Here is a 23493-nt window from a genome sequence, read left to right as displayed (position 1 = left end):
TCTAAACTTAACTCCTTGCGCTGCTTTCTCCAAACTTGGTGCTATTTCCACCTTTCACACAATATCTTCAGGAAGCAGGACTGCGATGCAGTTGTCCCCACTTATTTTGACAGTTGCGTTGAATCAAAACACCAGACTTCAGCAAGTCGACAGAAGAATATATATTCCTTTCTTGGAAGAATTACGTTCATTGACGTATTCTAGATCTTCTCCGACAACACTGGCAAATAGTAGTACTTTGACCACATAAAATATTTCTGGTTTGCAATTTCCTTTCTTTGAAGGAATTGGACTGTAAGCATATTAGCTAGCTAGCCCAGATCGACACTATCAACTGTCACAATAATTGTGTTTACATTTTCTTATATATCAAGCATTGGAAAAACCCCATTCTATTATGGGCCATTTACTACCTTCACACTATGCTCAATCTGGGAAATTCCCAAGTCTTACTTATAGCATTAACCTTTCTCATTACATCACTTCCTGAGGGAATCCCTGACATCACTTCCTGAGGGGAATCCGTGACATCATCTTCACTTTACATCCTCAGGGGGTTTTCCAAATATTCCAAATTAGATATGATTCAACATGTTTTGCTCAATTTGAGAGGGGAATTCCCCCAAAATGTCATCACTTATGTAATTTTGTAAACAAAGATAAATCATCAAATTAAATTATTCAGGGCACATCACACCACTGTAATATAACATTTGGCACAAGGCCAGGCGGATCCAATATTGATTACACAATAAATTGAAGGATTGCTCTTACATTAAAATCAAAACATTACTAGAAAATACTAGTGTCCTAATTGTCTCTCACTGATTACCCAATTTAAATTTTACTGTCATCATGTAAATGTCAATAGTCTCTGTCTATGTTATTGTACTTTGAATCATAACAATTAATAGCGTCAGTCACGGCTGTGTAAAAACTGGTTGTCTTTGCATAAAAAAAGATGAATACCATATATTTTTAGTGTAAAAATCAAAATCAAATCATCCATTTTGCTACCAACCTTGCAGCTTGTTTTTAGTCAAGGGCATAGCCACGGGAGAGCCAGGGGTCAAACTGTCCCCACAGAAATTTTTCAGGGAGAAAATGGGGATGACAAAGAGTTAATTGTCCTTAAAATAACTAAAAATAGGACATAAAATTGGGAAATGGGGACGGAAATTTGGCTTTGTCCCCTCATACTAAAATCCTGGCTATGCTACTGTTTTTAGTATACTTATAAATCTCGCTTAGGGCTAAATATCCATCTTTGAGTGAGTGAGAGCTAGATAGCAATGCATTTGGTCATATAATGAAAGTCACAAAAAATAATGAATATTGAATAATGAAAAAGTTACCTCACTTGTTTTCAGAAATTATGTGACAGGAAACTCAAGATTGATTGTCAGTAGGTGTAAAATTGCCACCTTTGGCCTGATTGGATCAAATTATGTCACATAATAAATGAAAGGATCTCAATAAAGGATTCATTACAAGCCAGAAAAATGAAATGAAATGAAAGGAAAGGAAAGGAAAGGAAATAATTTATAGCACAAGCAACCTTTAAGGGATGGATGGGGTATGAACGTTTGAACAGTATTTATTGTGAGACATTTTGATAGAGCACATCAGACATATCAAATTGCATTCTGAATACGAAGAATGTCCTTCTGATATCAAATAATTTTATGGCAAATGATTAAAAATTTATATTTTTTATATTAAACAGTACTCGAAGTAAACTTTATAAATCTGATGATGTAGGTGGGATGAAAAGCCGACGATCAATTGAAAATTTTGACCTTTCGTATTGAAAATATGGAATTTTTTCCCAAAACACCAAAAAAATAGGTGGTTTTGGGAAAAAATCCATATCTTCAATATGAAAGTCAAAATTTTCAATTGATCGTCGGCTTTTCCTCCCAGCTACATACACTTTAAGAATATATCATTAGATTTATGAAATTTACTTCGAGGACGGTTATATATCAAAAATGTGAAAAATATCAAATGTTTATAATTTGTCATAAAATTTGTATTATGTCGTGAATTTCAAAAAATGAAAATTATTTGATATCAGAAAGACATTCTTCAGTATTCAGAATGCAATTGATATGTCTGATGTGCTCTCATGTCCCACAAAAATACTGTCGAAACGCTCAAAACGCTCATTCCAAGATGATGTAAGACACAAAAATATGTGTGACATTATCTGATCTAAGCAAGCCAAATGCTGCAGTTGTGATACAAACCAGAAAAATAAATGTTCCTTGAAATAAGTGATTTTATAAATCCATTATTGGGCAGGCTAAAACCCATCCTCTCTCTCTACTTGAATAGTATAACTAAGTCAGACCCGATCACATTTCACTTAGTGTAATAACAAGACAAAATCAATAGCAGTGAGGTAGGCTCTTCTGTTTAGCTCAAACATATTGAAATGTGTATGCATTACATACTACTATCATCCCAATGTCACCACATACATAATTTCTTTCTTAAATTCCACCTGTAATCTCAAGAACCACTAAACCAAATACTAGGCTTGTTTGTACTCATTTGAATTCATTTTTCATGCTGAGTTCAACTCTGTGAGTGAAATTTTGAAATTTGAAAATTTTTCTGAAATATATAAAATTTTGCGAACTTTTGTGCACAGTGATGGTTAAAAACGTTGCCACAAGGACTGTCTGTGCCAGCCTCTGGTGGCTTTAAGAATGGATTGAATACTGTTAATTAAGCTACATAATGGTCTTGTTCCACAATGATACCATATACTGTTTAATATAGCAGTAATGTTTAGTTAATAAGTAATAAGTGTTTTATAGATTTTGTCCCCTTAGGGGGATCACCTGGGAATTTAGAAAAATATTAATTAAAACTTGTTGTTTTGTCGGCCGTGTAAACGAGGAAGATGTGACATCAAATATAGATTGGCTATGTGTATCGGTATGGGTTCTCTGTTGAATGTAAGTATGCAAAAGGTATCTTTAATTCCATTTTTCCTGGCAGATGGGCGGCAAAGAAGTTAGCTAAAGGCATGGGTGCAATTATCTGTTGAATACCTGTATAAGTATACATAGTAATTTGATTTTAATTTGATTATTTTGCTTGCAGCGGTCAACAATTTTACACTTGAACTTCATGCTGCATGTTGTTTCATGAAAATATATTTCTATAATGACACTTAAATCTTTGGAAATGGGCTATTCCAGTTGAAATCCATACACCCCCTGTGGAAGACATAACCTTAATCTTCCATAGAAGGGTGTAAATTTTAAATGGAGTTGCCCATTCAGGTGACCTGATTTGAAATTTACACCTGCTGTGTGTGGAAGATTAAGGTCATGTCTTCCAAAGGGGGTGTATGGATTTCAACTGGAATAGCCCAATGCTCAGATGTATATATTTGAGTGGAGCCCTTTTTCTTATAATTCGCTCTTAATAAAAGGTTGTCTGTCCTGTATGTTGAACCCTCAAGAGGAAGGGTTCTTAAAAATTGAAAGAACCCCAAATTGGTTCATCTTGTCTTTCCAAAGCACTTGTCATGCCTAAAGTGGTCCTTTCTAACCATTCCAGAACCCTTTTCTGTTATTTGTAGAACAATTTAAGGTTCAACAAACAGGACAACTCAAGAACCATGTATTAGGTTCTATCTAGAACCATTTTTCCAATGGTGTATTCAGGCCTGGAAAAGTGTTAATTTCCAAGGAATGTAAACAAATTTCCCTACAACATATCAGGATTTCCCATGCACCATTTCTTTTGTATTTCTTTATCCAAAAAAGAAACATGATTTCTCTCCAGATTTCCAAATTTTCTGGGAATAAGATTCCTGAATTCCCAATTTTTTCCCTAAGAATGGGAAATATCTGTGTTTGTTGAACAGGAATGATATGATTGAATTGATTCACAATTTATGACAGAGAATTTACTCAAATAACTTACAGCAGGTAAAAATGACATAAATAGGTATAGAATATAAGGAGGCTAAGGAGTGCCATCTGGACCAATCATGACATCAGAAGATCACTTAGAATATATATCTACAAAGCACTTATCCCTCTTGCTGCCTGATGGAGCTAAATCATGGCCACTACAAAGATCAGATTAGTCCTAAAAAAAGGTTTGATTGCCCTTACCTGACCGACCCAAAAAAATTAAAAATCACAGTTGCATTTTTTTAATTAAATCTATCTTTTTTAACAATTTGATGGAGTTCTCAACACTAAATATTGGTGAAATATAGATCTTAAAAGGTGTAGACCCAATATATCCACCTATAGATGTCAATGAATGCTGTAGTCCTATTTAAAACAAATGCATGACTAATAAGTTCATGCAGTTCATGTACATTCTGTTAAAGTTGCTTCATTGTTACTGACGAAGACCAAGAACTGTTTGCTGAAAGTCTTACACAACAGCCTGTGCCTGCAAATTAGCTAGAATTAATAACTGGAAATGTCTCTAATTGACCAAATGGTCCATAGCAAGCTGTAGATACCATGGAATAGTTTGTGATCTTTAAAAAAAAATTGACCTACCGACCCAAATAATTTTGAGCTGAAAGGGCAAACAGACCTTTTATTTTTTTTGCCTTATCAAAATCTTGCAGTATTTGAAATGAAATGCCTCTGGTCAATCCTCAGAGTAAACCTAAATGGATAAGATAACAAATGAACACATAAGATAGAGGCTCAGCATAACAAAGTGCATTACTGAAGAAGTCTCTCAGCGGTGATTGCAATGGTTTGGGCATGTTATTAGAAGGCCACAAGTCCTTGGACTCCCTCTCCAACTTACCATATAATGACTTCAATGTCCCAAGAAAACCAGGACAAATACCAACAAGATGGAAAGACCAAGTGCAACAAGATTCAGGAATACCCGCACAAGAGGCTGGAAATCTAGTGCTAAATAGACCAGTATGGCATGTATGGAGAAGTTTCACTCTATGAGGAGAGCAATGGAATACCTCATCCTGCACTAGGCAAGGAAAGGCAAGGCATGGCACATGATGATATGTTATTTGTCTCATACCAGCTACATGTACTTTAAAACAACTTGATTTTATGGGTAGTATAAGTAACTTACAGATGACCAGCTTTTTCATGGGGTCTTAAAAGGGTATTTCGTGATCCACAGCCTCATCCCCCACTTTTCTCAAAAAAGGTTGAGATTTTTATACCACTGGAAACATCTAGCTACATAATATTTATGTATAAATTACTTGCAGAGTAATTCGTTTAACAAAAATATTGTCAAATTTGAATTACGTTCTGGTACACCAGAAAGGAATTACAACACTGGCCTATGGAGCAGTGTAATGCACATAATCATGCATAACTGGCAAATGCAAAATCGGAATCAACTGAAATTTTGGGAATAAGTTTTATTTGTTGATATCTACTGAAAAATGTCCAAAACAGAGGTTTTTAAATGCCTTTTTTTTTCCAAAAATGTCCAAATCCGGCCCCCAGTCCAAAAAGGTCCAAATTTTGAAGAAAAAAAAGGTCCACTTTTTCAAAATCAGCACCCCCCTTCAAAAAAAAAAAAATCCTGGCTACGGGCCTGAATTCAGTGTTTACTAAAATGCAAAGTTGTGTCGATTCATAGGCATTTAATTTCAAAGATCTGGCCTCCTTTAAAAATTTGGGAAATTAATACCGCATGAAATTATACTTTGACAGTATTATCCTGTCTACAGTAAAGGTATGATTCAAGATTTAATAGTCGGATAGCAGCATCTACAGAAGGAAATTATTCCTATCGATGCATAATTTCATCTGATACCAACACCTACATAAGACAATTATTCATATTGGTGCTGCGTTATCAAATGATTAAATCTTAAAAGAATCTTTAAGTAATTTGATAAATAATTGTAGCTGTGAAGAAAATAGTGCTGGGGTGAAGAAGAGTGCAATGGGCTATTCCAGTTGAAAGTCATACACCCTCTCACGGTTGTTTTATGTGATCATTTATTAATGTTTCTAACAAAACATTACATAAATTTTAATTCTAGACTGTTACAATATCAACAGCTATCACACTAGCTATTTTTTACTTTTTCTTTATCAAATTTTTCATCTTTTTTTGCCTTTTGGGGGTAATTTTTGTTCTATAAACTGTATATTTGTATCTAAATTGAGGGCGCTATTTTAAATTTAATTTAGCCCTATAGTAAGAGTTATTCCTTTCATTTCATGATAAAAACTATTTTGAAAATTTCCTTGCTATATGTTACTCATATGTGACATGATCAAGGGGAATGAGTCACACGTCTGCAATTTTTAATTAGAATCTTTTTTACATTATTTTCTGGCAGTTTACAAATGCTACATTTTGATGCAAACCCCATCAAAATCGGACATCTGGTTACCGAGTTATGAGCAATTAATCAATGGCTTAAAACAGTACGAAACAAAAGAATTTGAACACTGTTTTTGCCAATATCTCAAAAACAATATTAGCGACATCCGACTTATTCCCCTTGATCATATCACATATGATGTTTTAATGCGCCATTATACAAGTGCTTACTCCTTGTAAAGATGCAATCAAGATTTAAGATAAATATCGCCATCAGTGTTCAACTTTGCTTAAAAATGAAAACAGATCTACATGCCATCAAACAACCGTACTCTATGGACGACATGACCTTAATTTCCCACAGAGGAGGTGTAGAACCGGTGGTGGGGGGGGGGCACTTTAATATGAAATGGATATGATAATTATAATAATACTAAATGGTTCTTTTAAGGTGCAAAATCTTCTGAGGAACTCAGAGCACGCAAAAACATGAACAAGACAAACAAACAAAAAAGCAATTAATTCTGTGAATCTGGAAAAGCTTGACAAAAGAGATGGGTTTTAATCTGGCGTTTAAATTGAGAAAGTGTGGGGATGTTACGAAAATTGTTATGAACAATGTTACGAAGATATGGGTGTAGCTGGCACTTTCACAGTAAGGGGCATTCGGTGAGAGCAAAATATAACAAATATGGGGTCATTGGGTGAGAGATGAACCGTTTGGATCTAAATTAGGGGGCATTGGGTGAGAATATGACTTTTTTTTAAGGTGGCTGTGTACTCTCAGACATGCATGTAGTAAAAGTGCAATAACTTTGTAATTATTCGCGCAAAACATAATTATAAAAGTATACATTTTTATGAAGGCAAGACGTCAATAAATCTTAATATAAATACAGATTTGGGGTAAAAACAACAATTTTGAAGAAAATCACAAAAAAGTGAGTTTTGGCAATATTTGTTAGGTACATCATAACAAAAAACACTCTTTCCAAAATATTTTATTTTGTTTTTAGCTCAATCTTGAGGCTCCATTCCAAAAACGTTTTTTTTTATTTTTTGATATTGGCCTTATTTTTTGAGATATTGACCATATAAGGCATCAAAATGAACTTTTAAAATTCAAAAACGCCTATTTGCACAAAATGATGCCCAAAATCGGAAATAGACCAAAATATAAAAAAAAGAAAACCGTTTCTTGAGTCGATCATGCTTTTACGATGATCATATTTTCTTACCTATAGATGCTGTATTTATTGAGTTATCGTGTACCTAAATCGTCATTTTACCGAGAAAATGAACATTGAAATAATGGCCGTTGAAGCAAGAGCTTTAGGTAAACCTGTATTATCCGTCAATTTCTCCGAATTATGTTGAACAAAACTCATTAAAATTCTAATAAAAATAAAAATAATGGTGTCAAATGTGTATTTTAATGTATAAATTACTGTTATACCCCCACTGTCATTAGAAATTGCCTATTTCCCCTCTATCGATCGCTAAAATGATAAACAGAGGGCAGTATCATTCTATTAATAAGAATTAAATACTGCCCTCTGTTGGCGACTTTCGGCGACAAAGCAGCACATCTGCTGAGATCACGGCTGAGATGTTATAATTTGAATGTATGACACTCTTCCATGCCAAATTTGCTAAGCGATTTTCACGACTAAGAGTTACACAAGAGTTACAGTGACGTCAGCAGCATCTTACTTACCATACTAATAATACGAAGGGGTATGCAACGATGTATCACGTGACCCACTTTGACCAATCATATTTCGTGAAATACATAATTTTAAAGAATCAATTTCTGACAGTTTTGTCACGTTCCATGACCTTTTTTCGGCGCGCGTCATTGTGAAAAAAACCGCAAATTTCAAGGTCATCGAGGGGATGTAAACAGAAAACATGGCAGATGTGATATGTTAGCGCTGTGCTAATCACCGGGAAAACAAAACTAAAGGATTGGTGAGTACTGTTGGTTTTATTCAATATTATTATTATTTTAGTAAAATCTAAAGAGGGTGCAGATGTAATTTCAATGGAATTTGGGCATCGGTAAAGTTGATTTTGAGGGCTTTTCGGCGCACAAGTCATGATCAATGGCATTGGATGGTCATAAGCTTACCATACATCCATGTTACTTCATGAATAACAGTACTTCACATTCAGTGTTCATCATGTTCAATGGGTTCAATGTGCGTGTGTCAATCATGCATGCATGGTGTCAGTGTGCATTGAGAACTGTGCTGTATTAATTTTGAGGTTTAAACGCTTGCGAATTTTGCTGGCACATTTAGGGAAGTGGTTTGGACTCCCCTGGCATGCTGGTATATTCAAGGTTATTAATTTTGTCAACAAATGTGGCGACATCACCACATGACCAGGTCCAGGCCATGTAATCATGGTAATGATGTAGGTATGAAAGGTGAATTCAAATTTGCCATCAAACCGCATCATTTTTATACTAGTAGTATTAAAGCCCTTCCTTGAGTAAAGAAAACCAAAACTGAAAACCGTTTTGTCATAGACATATAGCACTTTCCATAGCAAAGTTACATCTTGTCAACTTTGACTTTCATAAAAAAATTCAGCCAACATTTAATGCATCAATTAAATAACGACACAGCATATAGTCTCATGTTTGAGAGTGCAGCTTTTCTCTGTGGAACTCACTATCACAATCCCTCTAAAATTCCATGTGCATGCGATTGTCTCATCACACAAAAAAATCATTTTGGGTCAAGTGAAGTATAGACAACATAAATGTAGGTTTCCTTGAAAAATCTTTTCTTTTATCATGTTATATGGAGTGACACACATTGACGACATCGACGTCGGGGCTGGTAGTACACGCTTTTATATACGCTACATCATGGCAGCCAGGGTCCGCATTAAGAAATTTTATTTGTGTAGCAAATAAGCTCACCAAATTTGGGAGTGAATGCTTATGAATGGTACAAAATTGCTACACATTCCAAAATTGTGTAGCAAATGATGAAAATTGTGTAGCATTTTGCTACTGCTACACACTTATTGCAGACACTGATGGCAGCAACAGGTACGCATTACGCTCGAGCTTGGCCAAGAATTACTTTATTTGCTTGTAGGTCATGCCTGTTCCATGTGATGCTATATGGCATGCAGCTTCTTTTGGTCGATTGAGGTGCCCATGTGATGATGATATATGAATCATGGGAACCTGACTTCCTAATTACATTGTGAGAGTCAAATCGGCCTGTGCAAAAGATTTTGAAGAGTATTTTGAAAATGTCCTTCTCATTTGTTACCAATTATACAATTGCCTGCCCCTTGTGAAGATGCAAAAAGATTTAAGTTAAAAGGTAACAGTTCTTAGCAAATTATTCCAAGACCGTATCATGCATGTGTGGTACAGGCGCAGACAAAGATGGTGCAATGGGGCATATGTACTATTATGTAGCGGGTGCGCAATGACACTGTGCCCCAGGACTGTGCCCCACAGAGGGGGCCAAAATGGATAGTTTTAGTTTAATTGTACCGTTACCGTACCATCATGATTTTCCTCGTATTGGTCCTATGATCAGCTCGTATTCACAGGCAAGAAATTGGGCTGGGACTTTACGGGCGAGGGCCGGGATTATGTTGTAACTCACCCGGGATTTTCCAACCAGTAAAATGGGCCGTGAACATGGCTGTGGTTTGCTAGTAATTAAGGATGCCCACATTTATAGGCTGGGGAATCCTATCACTTGGCCGCATACTTGAGCCGTGGATGTATATTAATATTCACTGAGTCGCCACATTAATGTTACTGTTCATATAAATCCATTAACAAAAACAAGATCTTGGCTGTTGTTTCCACATATTGCATTTAGGCCATGTATTTTCAATTTAGCGCGTCTTTAAAGTTAGCTTGATTAACCAGACCACACTGGCTTCTTGACATGCACATGTGCAAACGAGAGCCTGCTTTACGCTTTTAAATTATTTATGCCAGATGTATTGGTTTTTATTTTTACGTTAATTTTTTAACCACCGCCGATTAATATTTATTGCTGGTAGATTCTTTGAAAATGTGCCTAATTGAAATGAAATCCCTACTCATTATTCTATAGTAACACCATAGAATTTATATTTTAAGTTTAAAATAAAAATTTGGTAAACAAATGTTCTGACGAGAATTTGAAACCTGTCCCAAAAAATAAAGAAAAAAAATAAAATATTTACTCTCAATTTTTCTCTCTGCAGGAAACTTATTTGTTTACACTTCTAGCTGTGATTTCCTGTAAATTTCAAAATGTGTAAAAATCTAGCTTTCATAAGGCATAAAGCCATAATTTGGAATTGCCAAATCAGGGAACCTATTATTCTATTCAAAAATATAAATATTGCGCCTCTACTATGGAAATAATGATGTATATTAAAGTGGCAAATCGGTTCTACCTCAGTAATTATACATCACTGTAGTGATAGTAGTCACTGCTAAAAACTATTATTCTTCTCTTTTATTATATTTGCGTCCAAAGTTTGCGAAAAAATCGAAAACTTGAAATCAAATACGAATTTTGAGTTTTATTTTGATAATTTTGAAAAAAAAAATAAAATAAAAAGAGATAAAAACATGAATTTCTTGATTTTCAAAGAGGACAACGCAAGACGATTTTACTAACGCGCTGCGTGGCAGCTTTAAAACACAGGATTTAATTAAGATGGCGTTAGGAAGATTTTCAACATGGGGGTGGGGTGAAAATTGAAAAATATTTGGTGAGGCACCCTGGGGGGTGCCCAAGAAGGGTTTCCCCCTTGGGAGTCAGAATTTTTTTCAAAATATAGGTCACAAACACCAATTTTCCCTCTATTTTATCAATTTGTTTGTTTTAATGTTTGTTTGCACTAGAGATATTGACATGGCCAAGGAAATCAACCCTGCACTCTTCTTTGAGAATCTGCAACAGAGAATTGAGCGGCAAATTCGAAACAAGAATGGAGTGGAATGGGTGCACCAATGTATGTGGTTATGGCAGAGTCCATTTGACAATTGGAGGGACAGTGTCTTGGTGAGTGCACACAGTCACAGAGCCTCTTACATGGCTTTAAAAAGAAAGAGAGAGTGTGAACTGCCATATGCCAGTACCAGTGGCTATGTGAAGCACTTGCAGCCAACTACACGTACTGCATCCAGTAACAATTTGAGAAATGATATAATAGTTTGCAACTCTCATATACATGCATGTAGGCCTATAAAATGCTCTTTAGTTATGCTGCAACTTCCTGCAAGTGCTTCACTAACACAATTTTAAAAAACCCTCTCAATGTCGGCCTAATTTCTCAAGCAATGTATATTGAGGAGATAGTAGGTGTACAATATACCTTGTTTTGAACTCAAACCTCAAAGTATGTATGCAATACATGCCCAAGTCCCTTCATTGGACCCCCACTCTATACAAATAAACAAAAAGTACACAGAAAATAGATTCAGGCATTTGTTTTTGAATTCAAGCAATATTTTAATACAATTTTTCTATCATTCAATGTATAAAAACATTTGCAAATGAACAATAAAATGTAAAAATGTTACAGTGTATTGATCAAGCTATTTAAGTGTGTAATTTTGTCGTTACAGTGTATTGATCAAGCTATTTAAGTGTGTAATTTTGTCATTGCTATCAGCAGTAGATAGCAAAAAAGGCTAAATATATGATACCATGTAAATTAGCTTATGGCCATGCGTTTTGAATTGGGCCAGTAAATAGGTGGAGATGTTACATGCGCGCAACATTTTAGGGGTCATCTTTTTAATTTTCTCACTTAATATGCAGCCGATGTAGTTAAATTTGGTGTCAAATTAAAGCTTGTGATGAGACCAATACAATAAACCTAAAAAAAGTTGTAAAAGGTTATTAACATTTGAATAATTTGCATCTAATTAGCATAATGTGCGGGGTGGAGGAGGATCAGGAGGAGGAGGATCAGGAGGAGCAAATTTAATAAAAGTGACCCCCAGGGGTCATATGATGCAAGAGGTCCATTTCTTTTTTCACATTTTTAAACTTCACTCTAAACTGCATACTATAACACCATGCAATCATATTCCAGGTAATTTAATTTGCTTTGAGTAGCAATTTTGCATATTTTATTTTACGTTCGGGTTATACATTGAAGTCAATGGGAAAATATGCCTTGAAAGAGGCTGGCGCAAAATCATTTTAATATTATTGAACCCTATGATGTTATATATGTATTTAAAGCTCTGACTGAGAGGAATTCAAATATGGAACTTTTAAATATGTGGGGTGAAGCTAACTTTTTTTTAATTTGTCAAATTTTACATTTTTCCCTAAAATATTTGGTATTTTCAGTTTCATAACTTCTTAGTGTTACACCCTGTGTCATTTTAAAGTGCATTTTTGGATTCCTTGGTTCATTTGCAGCCAGAAAATGTATACTTTTATATATGTTGGGTATAATATGTGAAAGATATTCATATCTAAACGAAAAAACATGCAATTTTCATCTCGCGAAAACATGTAACGCATTACCGGCCCAACTCAAAACGCATGGCCTTATGCATAGTAAAAAACCCTCAAAATTGAATCAAACCTGTCTAATTATGTTTACCAGTATCCAAATTTATGATATATTATATTTAAAACATGTAAACATAAAAATTCTTTAGAGTGCACACCAGTGACCAGTAAATAGGAATCTCCTAAAATGTACATTTCAGAGACAGCAAGCTATTTGTGAGTCGCCATAAGCTATATATTATATAGGGTGATCTAGTTATCAATTTTCTAAAAAAAAACCGATGGACTTCGTATGATTTCTCTGGACTAGATGTCTTCAGCTGACCTTCAACTTGCAGAAAGTGTAAGTTTTGAAGAGCTGAGTCGCTCTGAAGTCAAGAAAATGATGTTTTCCCGGACCATGTTTGTACAGAAAGTCAATGGAGGCTATTTACTGGTGTGCTGTGTGCACCCTTAATATATCAGTGTAAAGCTTATTTTGAGCAAAAAATGCTTGTCCATTATCTCACAAAGTGAAATTGCCGCCAACAGCCCATTTGTGGTGTACAGTCACATAGCAAAAAGAAACATTTTGTCTCAAAAACAAGAGATTTATAGTTATTGTGTCTCACTGATACCATCATATCATCACACATCCTATCTAGCACCTTTGAGAGCAATATGGTGCATTATTGTACTGATTTACCATTTTGTGTTTCAAATTTTAAACAACATTATGTGATGCGATCAAGCAAAATCAGTCGGAACTCGGAAATATTGATTTTGAGATATAGCTAAACAAAGAAAATATTTCCTTTTTTCCTCTTGTTTTGGAAACTCCTTAATTGCTCATATCTTTGGAAATGTTCCGACTGATTTTGCTTGATCGCATCACCTACATTGCACTGGCCTGGGTATATGTAGGACATCATGCCACAAAATGATATGTCTGGTCCTCACCTCATATACTCCCAAAGTAAAAAGTTAACTTTTATGCAGTTAATAATCACATTGCCCATGTTCTTATTATTTCAGATCTTCATGACTAGCTCAGTCAATTGAAGAAAGTTGACAAACATTATACAGAGACAGAGAGAAATTGCTGAGGAACTAAAACAAAAGGTAAAGTCAAGGGTGAAATTAACTGCTTTTCGTACAGAACTCAGTTTTGGAGAAAAAAGTGAGTCATGGACCTGGTTCACCAAATGTTAGCTAGAACCAGGATTTACTCTGAGCTTACCAGGACTCACTTTTGTCCATGTTTTTAGGAATTTAAAATATTTGGAAATGCTATCTAGACAAACCATTGCCAGCCAGGGGTAGCATTAAGGTCAAAGAGTAAAGGGGCATTGCGTGAGCCACAGCCTCATCTCCCCCACTTTTCCCAAAAAAAGTTGAGGTTTTTAGACCACTGGATACCTCTGGCTACATAATGTTTATGTACCAAATATTTCTTGCAGATTTATTCGTTTAGCAAAAATATCGCCAAATTTGAATTTCGTTCTGGTGCACCAGAACCAACACATTGTCTATGGAGCAGTGTAATACACATAATCTTACTATAAATAGGGGAATGTTGTATGTATCTATCTATGTATCTATGTATCATGGAAAGGCTCCGTCAGTTTCGATCCAAATGTCGCCAAATTCATACGGGAGATCGATGAATATACGGGCACGTGTTTAAACTTTATTTGGTTGAAAACGGTCAAGAATTGGCCTCAAAATCAGTGAAAATGTGGTACGTTGCTATGCTGGGTAAACAAAAAAGGGAGTCAGTTGTCAAGCTAGCCAGTGCGAGTCGTACGGGCGTATCTAATGCCAAGCCGCTCGCGTAGCGCAGCGATAGCCAGCGGGTAACGCAGCACTCACGCCATGTCGCAAGCGTAAGAGCGACGAGAGTCGCGCAATGAATGAATGATAATACGGGTGAACGACCGACCGTAGGCGTAATAAATACGGGGAAAAGATGTGTGTTAAAAAGTGCAAACAACATGATTCTACCTGTTCAGTAATTATTCCTGTTATGGTGAACGCTCCCATCTAGCGGGGACCCGCGCGAAGCGCGGGTATCCCGCTAGTCATGCATAACTCGCAAACGCAAAATCGGAATCAACTGAAATTTTGGAAATAAGCTTTTTTCGTGGATATCTACTGAAAAATGTCATAAAAAGAGGATGCTAGGATCACGAAATCCTCCTTTAAGGGATCCAAATGGACCCTTACAGTAAATCCAAAATTAAGGGTCAACGGTAAGCAAATTTTAGGTTCCAAAAACCGTTCAATATATTTACAATTAAAAATTAACTTAATGTGAAATGCATTGTGTAAACCAAATCAAACCATCAGTTGAGCTTAGCTAACATGCGGTTAAAATCTCGACATATTCTGCTCTGTATTTGTCAGGAAATACACAGTATTAACAGTGGCGGCACCAGGAATTTTTTTCAGGGGGGGAATTGGGGTGCAAAGTGAATTTCGTGACAAATTTTGTGCAAATGTTGCTGCAAAAAGCGGAAATGTATGTAATTTGGGTTTTTTGCCTCAAAACTAGGGGAAAGAAATATACCGTAGAGCTGCCACTAAGTATTAAACAATGTCTTTAATGCTTGGTTGGTAGGTATGGGGAAGAAGAATTTTTGTGGAAATTTTATTTATGTAAGTTACTAAAATTCATTCCAAGAGTCAAGAGAGAAATATTCACATGCGATGATGTGACTGGGTTTTCGAAATAACAGAGGACCAAAGAATGTATAGAGTAAAGTGAAGAGGGGTAAGGGGCGCACCATTAGATTTCCAGGGGGGCATTGGAGTTTTTTTAAGAAAAAAAACTTTGCCCACTAGTGAGGAAAAAAAAAACTTTGCCCACTAGTGAGACAAAAAAATTTTGCCTCACTGATGAGTAAAAAAAAATTTCCCCACCCAACTTTGTATACAAATTTACATTAAAATTGAAAAAAAATAAAACAAATTTGGTGCTCTTGGAGGCGAAAAAAAAAAAAATTCTGCCTGACCCAAACTCCCATGCCCCCCCCTGAGAATCTAATGGTGCGTCCCTAAGGTACATGGTGGGGAAATAGTGAGGGTGGTGGGGTAATGGGGTAGGATAAGGTGGTGATTTAGGGATAAAATCATGTTTCACCGTTGTTCGTCACCGATTAACAACGATGCGTCCAAAACAAACTTGTGCTTCAAACTACATATTAATATTTTTAAGTTGCCCATGACATGGTGTATTATTTCTTTAAGGGGGTACTACACCCCTGCCCAATTTTGTGCCTATTATTGCATTTTCTCAAAATTATAGCGCATTGGTGACAAGTAAGATATGTATATTATAGGGGCAAGGACTACAACTACTGCACTGGAAATTTTATTTCAGCACAGACAACAGTTGTGGAGTTACAGTCAAAATTGAGGGAAAACCAATATTTGATCAATAACTACTTGCCCTGAGTTCCTGAATTTTCAGTGTAGTAGTTGTAGTCCTAGCCCCTTTAATATGTACATATCTTAATACCTGTCACCAATGTGCTATAATTTTTGATAAAAATGCAAAAATAGGCACAAATTTGGCCAGGGGTGTAGTACCCCCCTGCATTGCAATGGTTACAAATCATGATGTAAGTCTCAATAATATGTAGTTTGAAGCACAAGTTTGTTCCCAATTCACATACACATCGTTCATCCTGTCAAGTTTGTTTTGATCCAAGCGAGGTCATTTTAAATGTCGCGCCAGTCTAATTGGACTGCTCATGCACATTAGGTACAATTAGTTATTGAGCAGAAAATTGGGTTGCTTGATCTGAGCATGCATGCACATAAATCCGTAACAGACCTGGCTCATTGCACACTGGTGAATTCCGATCCCTGTTGGGTTTTTTTGTCTCAGGTGCTGAGGTAATAGTAGATGGTGATGTGGTTATATAAAAGTGGGTGGCGGGGGTAAGGGTGGTGATGGAGTAGGGTTGTTGCCTTGTCAGGGTAAGTTGGTGGCATGTTAGGGTGGTGGGGTAGGGTTGTCTGGGTGGTAATAGTGGGTGGTGGTGTAAGGTTAGTGGGGTAATAGTGGGTGGCAGGTTAGGTGGTGGGGTAGGGTTGTCTGGGTGGTAATAGTGGGTGGTAGTGCAGTAAAAAAAATTTGCCTCAATGATGAGTAAAAAAATATTTTCCCTACCCAGCTCTGTACAAAGGTATACATTAAAATTGAAAAAGATAAAAGATAAAAATTTGCTTCCGAAGTCAGCGAAAAAAAAAAATTCTGCCTGACCCAAACTCCCTAGCCCCCCAATAATATCCAATGGTGCGTCCCTAGTGGGTTGCAGGTTAGGGTGGTGGGTAGGGTTGTCTAGGTGGTAATAGTGGGTGGTGGTGGTGTAAGGTTAGTGAGGTAATAGTGGGTGGCAGGTTAGGGTGGTGGGGTTGGGTTGTCTGGTGGTAATAGTGAGTGGTGGTGCAAGGTTAGTGGGGTAATAGTGGGTGGCAGGTTAGGGTGGTGGGTGGGGTAGGGTTATTTGGGTGGTAATAGTGCATAGTGGGTGGTATAGTGCAAGGTTACTTGGGGTAATTGTGGGTGGCAGGTTAGGGTGGTGGGGTAAGGTTGTCTGGGTGGTAATAGTGGGTGGTGGTGCAAGGTTAGTGGGGCCAATAGTGGGTTGCAGGTTAGGGTGGTGGGTAGGGTTGTCTGGGTGGTGGTGGTGGGGTAGGGTTGTCTGGGTGGTGTGGTGTAAGGTTAGTGGGGTAATAGTGGGTGGCAGGTTAGGGTGGTGGGTAGGGTTGTCTGGGTGGTGGTGGTGGGGTAGGGTTGTCTGGGTGGTAATAGTGGGTGGTGGTGTAAGGTTAGTGGGGTAATAGATCTAATATTTGTAGCTTATAATTGATGATATTGTGCTCCAAATAATGCACTGATAGAGACTTTATGAAAGATTTTCAAATATCTGTGAAGCCAATGGTGGTATGTAAAGCGCAGGCAAGACTAGTGATTCAAGTACTGTTTATGTGTAAAAAGGCTGATGTAGTAAGCATGCTGACAAGCACCAATAAATCACACAAGATTGGGTGGATTGGTAATTGTGGTCAATCCTTCATAACATATATTAATGTGTTTTATTACACATATGTCAATACAGCATTTATTGGACTCGCTACACTGTGTTTCACGTTTCTAAAACGATCATCAGGCGAAATGTGTTTAATGTGTTTTTACTTTTTCTGTCTACAGAAATTACATTGAATGTGAATACTACTTCAGGCTAGACAGCTGGCAGCGAATGCAAATGTATTCTTTTATGCCAAAGAAGGTACGTAAATTTTAAAATTCAAATTTATCACAAAAGTCTGGTGACTTTTTCCTCAAAATGTAGTCCGGAACAGTATGCTGAAATGGTACTAGATCTAGCCAACACACAGTCACCATCAAAAATGTCAGCCTTTTACGTAAGGTTGGCTTGAAAACAAAGGCAGACCTGAAGGGGAGAATCTTGAGGGTACATGCCACAAAATAGCTTTCCATAGACTTTACGTGCAAAATAGTTTTGGTATAAAGGGTATAAAATAAAAAGGGTGGGTTGTATCACCACTGCCAACTATGTGTACTGACTTAAAAATCTCTTTAATCTCAAATTAACTAACTGCAATGCAATGTACTCTTTATCGAACATATCTCAAGAAGAAATTCCTTTCATCAAAATAGTCAACTTTTTTTTTGATAGGTAATGCTGCACTTTGTTCTACTGTTGATTTTGTTACTGTGAAGGTGCCCCAGCTGGGTCAGAGAGGCAATGTCACAACAACAATTATCTATATATAGCTTGTGTGAGTATAATGACTATCATGATTCTTAAATGATCTTAGTAAATTTTAACAAAATATCACTATAATGTTAAACTGTGATATGTTTGATGCCACCAAGAAATTGATGTATTAAATGATATGTATCTATATTGTAATTAAAAAGAAATAACATCATGCTTTGACTGCAATTATATTTTGACATAAACCCAAATACCACAGTATCATGTCATGTACGTACACCCGGCATCCCGGCCCGGCATGTACACAAGAGAAGTTCTTCATTGGTTGATCACCAGGGCAGTGACCTTCAGAGCCTTATTTCACCATATCAAGATGAGCACTAAATAATTGCTGAATGTATTAATGTAAATGTAATGGCTTATTGTCACATTTGTAAGTTTCTAAAGTGGTGATATTCTCATTTTTCTGTATCTGTATACAGGTTGTGAAAAGGACAGATGACACAGTCCAGGTCAGATTTATGGAGAAAGTAGAGATTGGTAAATCCTTAGATTGGCCACATGGAGCAAAGGGAGATTATCTCTAAAGCCATCAAGTGGAAGATGTTGTTTATCTTTTGCAACCTCCAGCTATTGCAATGAAAGGCAGGGTTGTAGAAAATATGTTGCTGGTCACTGCGCCCTCCGATAAAGCAAAACAAAAGAATCATATTAATCAGACAATGAACATAGTAATGGATAATTATATGATTATATAAATCAAAATAATTTGTACACTGCACACAAATTTTGTTTGAAAAGAATTACATGTACTGGTCACAAATTATGTAAACAGTAAATTTATGCTGAACCTCATATATGTTGCTGTGCGATTACTCTCTATTCCCCATTCCAGAAAAATACAGAACTAATTTTATCAGAATAAAAAAATTATTATCCTAATCCTTTAGTTAGTCCTAACTGGCAATAGAAGTCAAAGTTTAATATTTTTGCAATTTGTCCAAAAACATGCAATTTTGCATGTTTTCTTACAATTATTGTAGTCACAAAATTGTAAGTCTTGGCACAAGTCTAAGCATACAAAATCCCGACAAAATCTTGAGTGTAGGGTAAGAGTTAGCTCTTAATTTTAATATTAGGCCAACAAAAATAAATGTTTGTCTCAAAGCTCACGGGTGGTTTGAAAACAAATGCGAAATGCGATTTTTTTATTATTTATTCCTGACTTCGTATTTTTATGGTATTTTGAACAGAAAAAATCAAATTTTCGCTGAATTTTTCCGGAAAAAATGAAAAAAAAATGAAAAAAAAAAATATCGGCATTTCTTTTTTTTTTTTAAATTGCGCGACTTTTCAAATTTTCGCGCTCTAGCTTTGAGACACTGACCTTTTTTTTTTTTGGCCTTATATGTTATTTTTGCTAATTCACCTTTTCGGTAAATCCCATAACCCTTTGTGAGTACACCTGAGAACTCGTCATTTTGCGTCACGCCGCTTTGCGCCGATGCGCACATCGTTCATGGAACATCGTTAGTGCGCATTGCAAGTCGGCGTGACGTCAAATGACGAGTGTTCAGGTGTACTGCTATAAAAAGGGTTATGGGATTTATTAAAAGATTCAAAATGTGTTTTCCAAAAATTAGAATCAATGCATAACTTGAATTTAGCCTGTAGCCAAGTCTTTAGGCTTAATTGTTGACACATAATAAGAAAATGTTCGAAAAACGCCCCAAAAATGCATGTTTTTGGCCCTTGTTTCCCAATATTGACCAAATATAAAAATTTTACTTTCATTGCCGGTTAGGACTAACTAAAGGATTAGGATTTAGCTATGTTTCATGGATAATTTTCAGGATAATATTTTTTTAATTCAAAAAAATTTGTTCTGTACTTTTCTGGAATGAGGAGTAGTTTGCTGTTTCAATGATATATTTTTTAACGAATTCACTTTGCAGGAACCAGTACCGTAAAAACTCAATAATTAGCAGATGTGCTTACTATATCGAGCACTTTTGAAAACATGAAATTGTATGAAAGTCAGTCCTGCATTTTACCAACTGAGCTAATGGGGTTGAGATACACATTTGCAGGTTTACTTGTTCGTATAACTATGTGAATCGATTATTTTCTCAAAAACCCTTTACACTTTTGTGGATGAGGCTCTTCATGTTAGCATGTTTTATAAGCGCTCTCAAGTTTTTACGGTATGAAGGTGGATGAAAAACAACACCATTATCATATTACGAGGACATGTTCTTAAAACTTATACCCCGAATAGCCAGTATCGGGATAATAAATTTTCTTTCCCTGATCTTATTTTCACATAACAGGACAGGGCTCCAACCAGAGCTCCAACCAAGACATGTGTAATAACCCTTGCCCTTGTCTACCCTGCTGACAGTGGTATTTGAAAATAAGATCAGGCCGATCGGGAAGAAAGTTTATTCCCCCCCCCCGATACTGGCTATTTGGGGTAAAAGATTTTAGGCATGTCCATGTAATGATTAATCACTTTTATGACTCATTCAGCATTTTTCTATTGGAATGCCGGCTTTTATCCGGTTTGGGGATTAAAGGTTACCAGTAGAAAATGATGTCCTCCGTATTTGGCGCGAATGCCGGTTAAATTTTCTCTGCTATTTCGCCGGCATTTATGCTAATAAAACTAGGATTTTTCCGGAGATGAAAGCCGGCTTTCGTCAATAGAAAACCATGTACAGCTTCCGTATTCGGTTTGCCACAGTGCAGTGGAGTACTGAAGCTTTGAAAGGTTTAATCACGATGTGGGGTGTCAACCGACAAATATGCAAATGACATCAGCGGTATGCGGTATTTAGCGCAGTAGAAAATGACGGTGAACAGGAATATTCCGGTTTAATCTCTAACCAGAATGATTCTTTATTATACCGTAAGTTCAATAGAAAAACGCTGATTGTAAAGACCAATTAAAAATGCCATGGCCTCTTTCTATAGGGCTTCGAATGCTTTGAAACAAAATCAAGGGTCAGAATTTTGTTGATTACTCCGAGAACCCAGAGAGATTCTTCTGAGAGATCTGTTCCAAAAACTCAATAGGGTTCATGTAGTGACTGCCAAAATTCTACCCCTAGATGTCATGGAAGTTGAAAGGTCACCAGCTTGAAAGTGAAACAGACTGGGAAATTGTCGAGCATATTGTGCAGGTCTAATATATCATAATGTGCTTTTTATTCTGCCATATCGTTTATTGCTTGTGGACATTCTCCCATCTCCTTCATTTCCAATTTGGTATTATTTATAGTGACCACGACTACTCAAGCATTGTCAAGTATTAAACTATTATTTAGCTCCAGGCATATATAGTGGCATGCTTTGTGACTTCAGTGACACATGCCGATTCATTTATGTGCATCTCACTATCCTAAGTAGTTGTAGAAAAGGATGCAAGTGAAGCATGCAATTTTTTTTTGCCATTCAATTTTTGGTTTATGTAACCAAAAATCAAGTTAGTATCTTAGACTTTCAAAATAAGATAGAACCTTCCAAAATTGTAGATATGTTTTGTAGCTTAAGATTGTAAAGCTCATGTTCATTTTAGTAATTTCATATTAAATACTTGCTTCAATGCTCGAGCAGTTTCGGACCTATTGTTAGTGGGTTAGGGGCAAGTCTATGTGGTCCTTTGACATCATGATGGAAGTCAAAACTACTATATAGCTCATCAGGTGGTCGCACAAGACCCTTCGCCAACTATATGAATTAAACAATATGAATTGAACACAAAGGAAGTTTCAAATCTTGTTAATAATATTAGTGAATATAGTGAATATATCAATAACCAGTGCTCGAAATAAGGATTTCTCATTTTGTACCTCAACTTTCAAGTTGGAGTGCCATTCATCCAATATTTAAGTATTAAACCACCATAGTTTATTACTTACTTATGTATTCTGTTTTGCAAGTTATATCATGATATGCAATTTTTGAGGTGCAAATTACGATACGGCTTATTTCGAGGGCGGCTGATATTAAACAAAGAGTTAACAAAACATTCATATTAGAAAATACAAATTCTTGGTGAAGTTGTACAAATGTACAATAATGCAAAAATAAGATCTATCAAAACAGCATGCATTTAAATCATAAAATTGTTAAATTTTAAATCTGAAAGTGTAATATTAAAGCAATTTAGGTATTATTCACTTACAACTGATGATCAGTAATTGCTTTAAACAAGAAAAGATCCTAGAACTAGGAACTAGGACAATACGATTTTTATGTGTCCCAGTTATGCTAACATGATTAAAAAGTCGAGATACATAAAATGTGCATTACTAATCAGTTTTTATTTCCTAGATTCAGTTATCCAATACAAAATGTAGCAAATGGTCTGTAATAAAAAGAGTTTGATCCAGTGAAGGTATTTCTTGTTTGTGATTTTTTGTCATGTTGGAAATTTCATATTAAAGTAAAACATTTTGGTTTTAAACATATCTAAGTTCTTGAAACATGTCAGGTGGGAAGTTTAAAATGATTATGAAATTATAATATTTTGCAGTAAACCTTTGATGAGAGCGTATTTTAAGCATACATCACATATTTACTGTGTTGAAACACACTAGTCTCTGATTGGCTGCTGAGGTGATCTACTGTTGCCATATGGAAATTTATGAATGAACTTTGCACCACACACGTTGTTAGCTCTGACTTTGTACTAGTAACATCACGGTATAATATTTTGCAGTAAACCTTTGACAAGCGTGTACTACCGTGATGTTGCAAAGTCAGAGCTCACGATGCGTACGGCGCAAAGTTCATTCATACCGTGGAATCATGGCATATTGCCTATCTGCGTCAGCAAACACACAAATAGCACAAATAGTGCAAGCATACACAAAAGAAACTGTGTAAGATGAGCGATGTTGCCAGGTCTGAACGATGGACCTGCGTCAGCTGAATTT

General features: G+C 36.1%; 1 long non-coding RNA gene across 3 annotated transcripts; it reads left to right on the top strand.

Moving 5' to 3' along the window:
• The first annotated feature begins 7888 nt into the window (after positions 1–7888).
• Positions 7889–19222, top strand: LOC140168012 (uncharacterized). Of its 3 annotated transcripts, none has more exons than XR_011861123.1 (5): positions 7889–8280; positions 13836–13922; positions 18022–18100; positions 18512–18614; positions 19036–19222. It is a non-coding gene; the product is annotated as an uncharacterized lncRNA (long non-coding RNA). The 3 variants fall into 3 exon arrangements; XR_011861124.1 differs by lacking the exon at positions 7889–8280 and adding an exon at positions 11338–11351; XR_011861122.1 differs by lacking the exon at positions 7889–8280 and having other exon boundaries at positions 12865–13922.
• Positions 19223–23493: the final 4271 nt, after the last annotated feature.

The sequence above is a fragment of the Amphiura filiformis genome, chromosome 13, assembly GCF_039555335.1.
Source record: "Amphiura filiformis chromosome 13, Afil_fr2py, whole genome shotgun sequence".
Taxonomy (NCBI): Eukaryota; Metazoa; Echinodermata; class Ophiuroidea; order Amphilepidida; family Amphiuridae; genus Amphiura; species Amphiura filiformis.
Note: the sequence above shows the minus strand (reverse complement) of the source record. Positions and strands in the feature narration are given on the sequence as shown.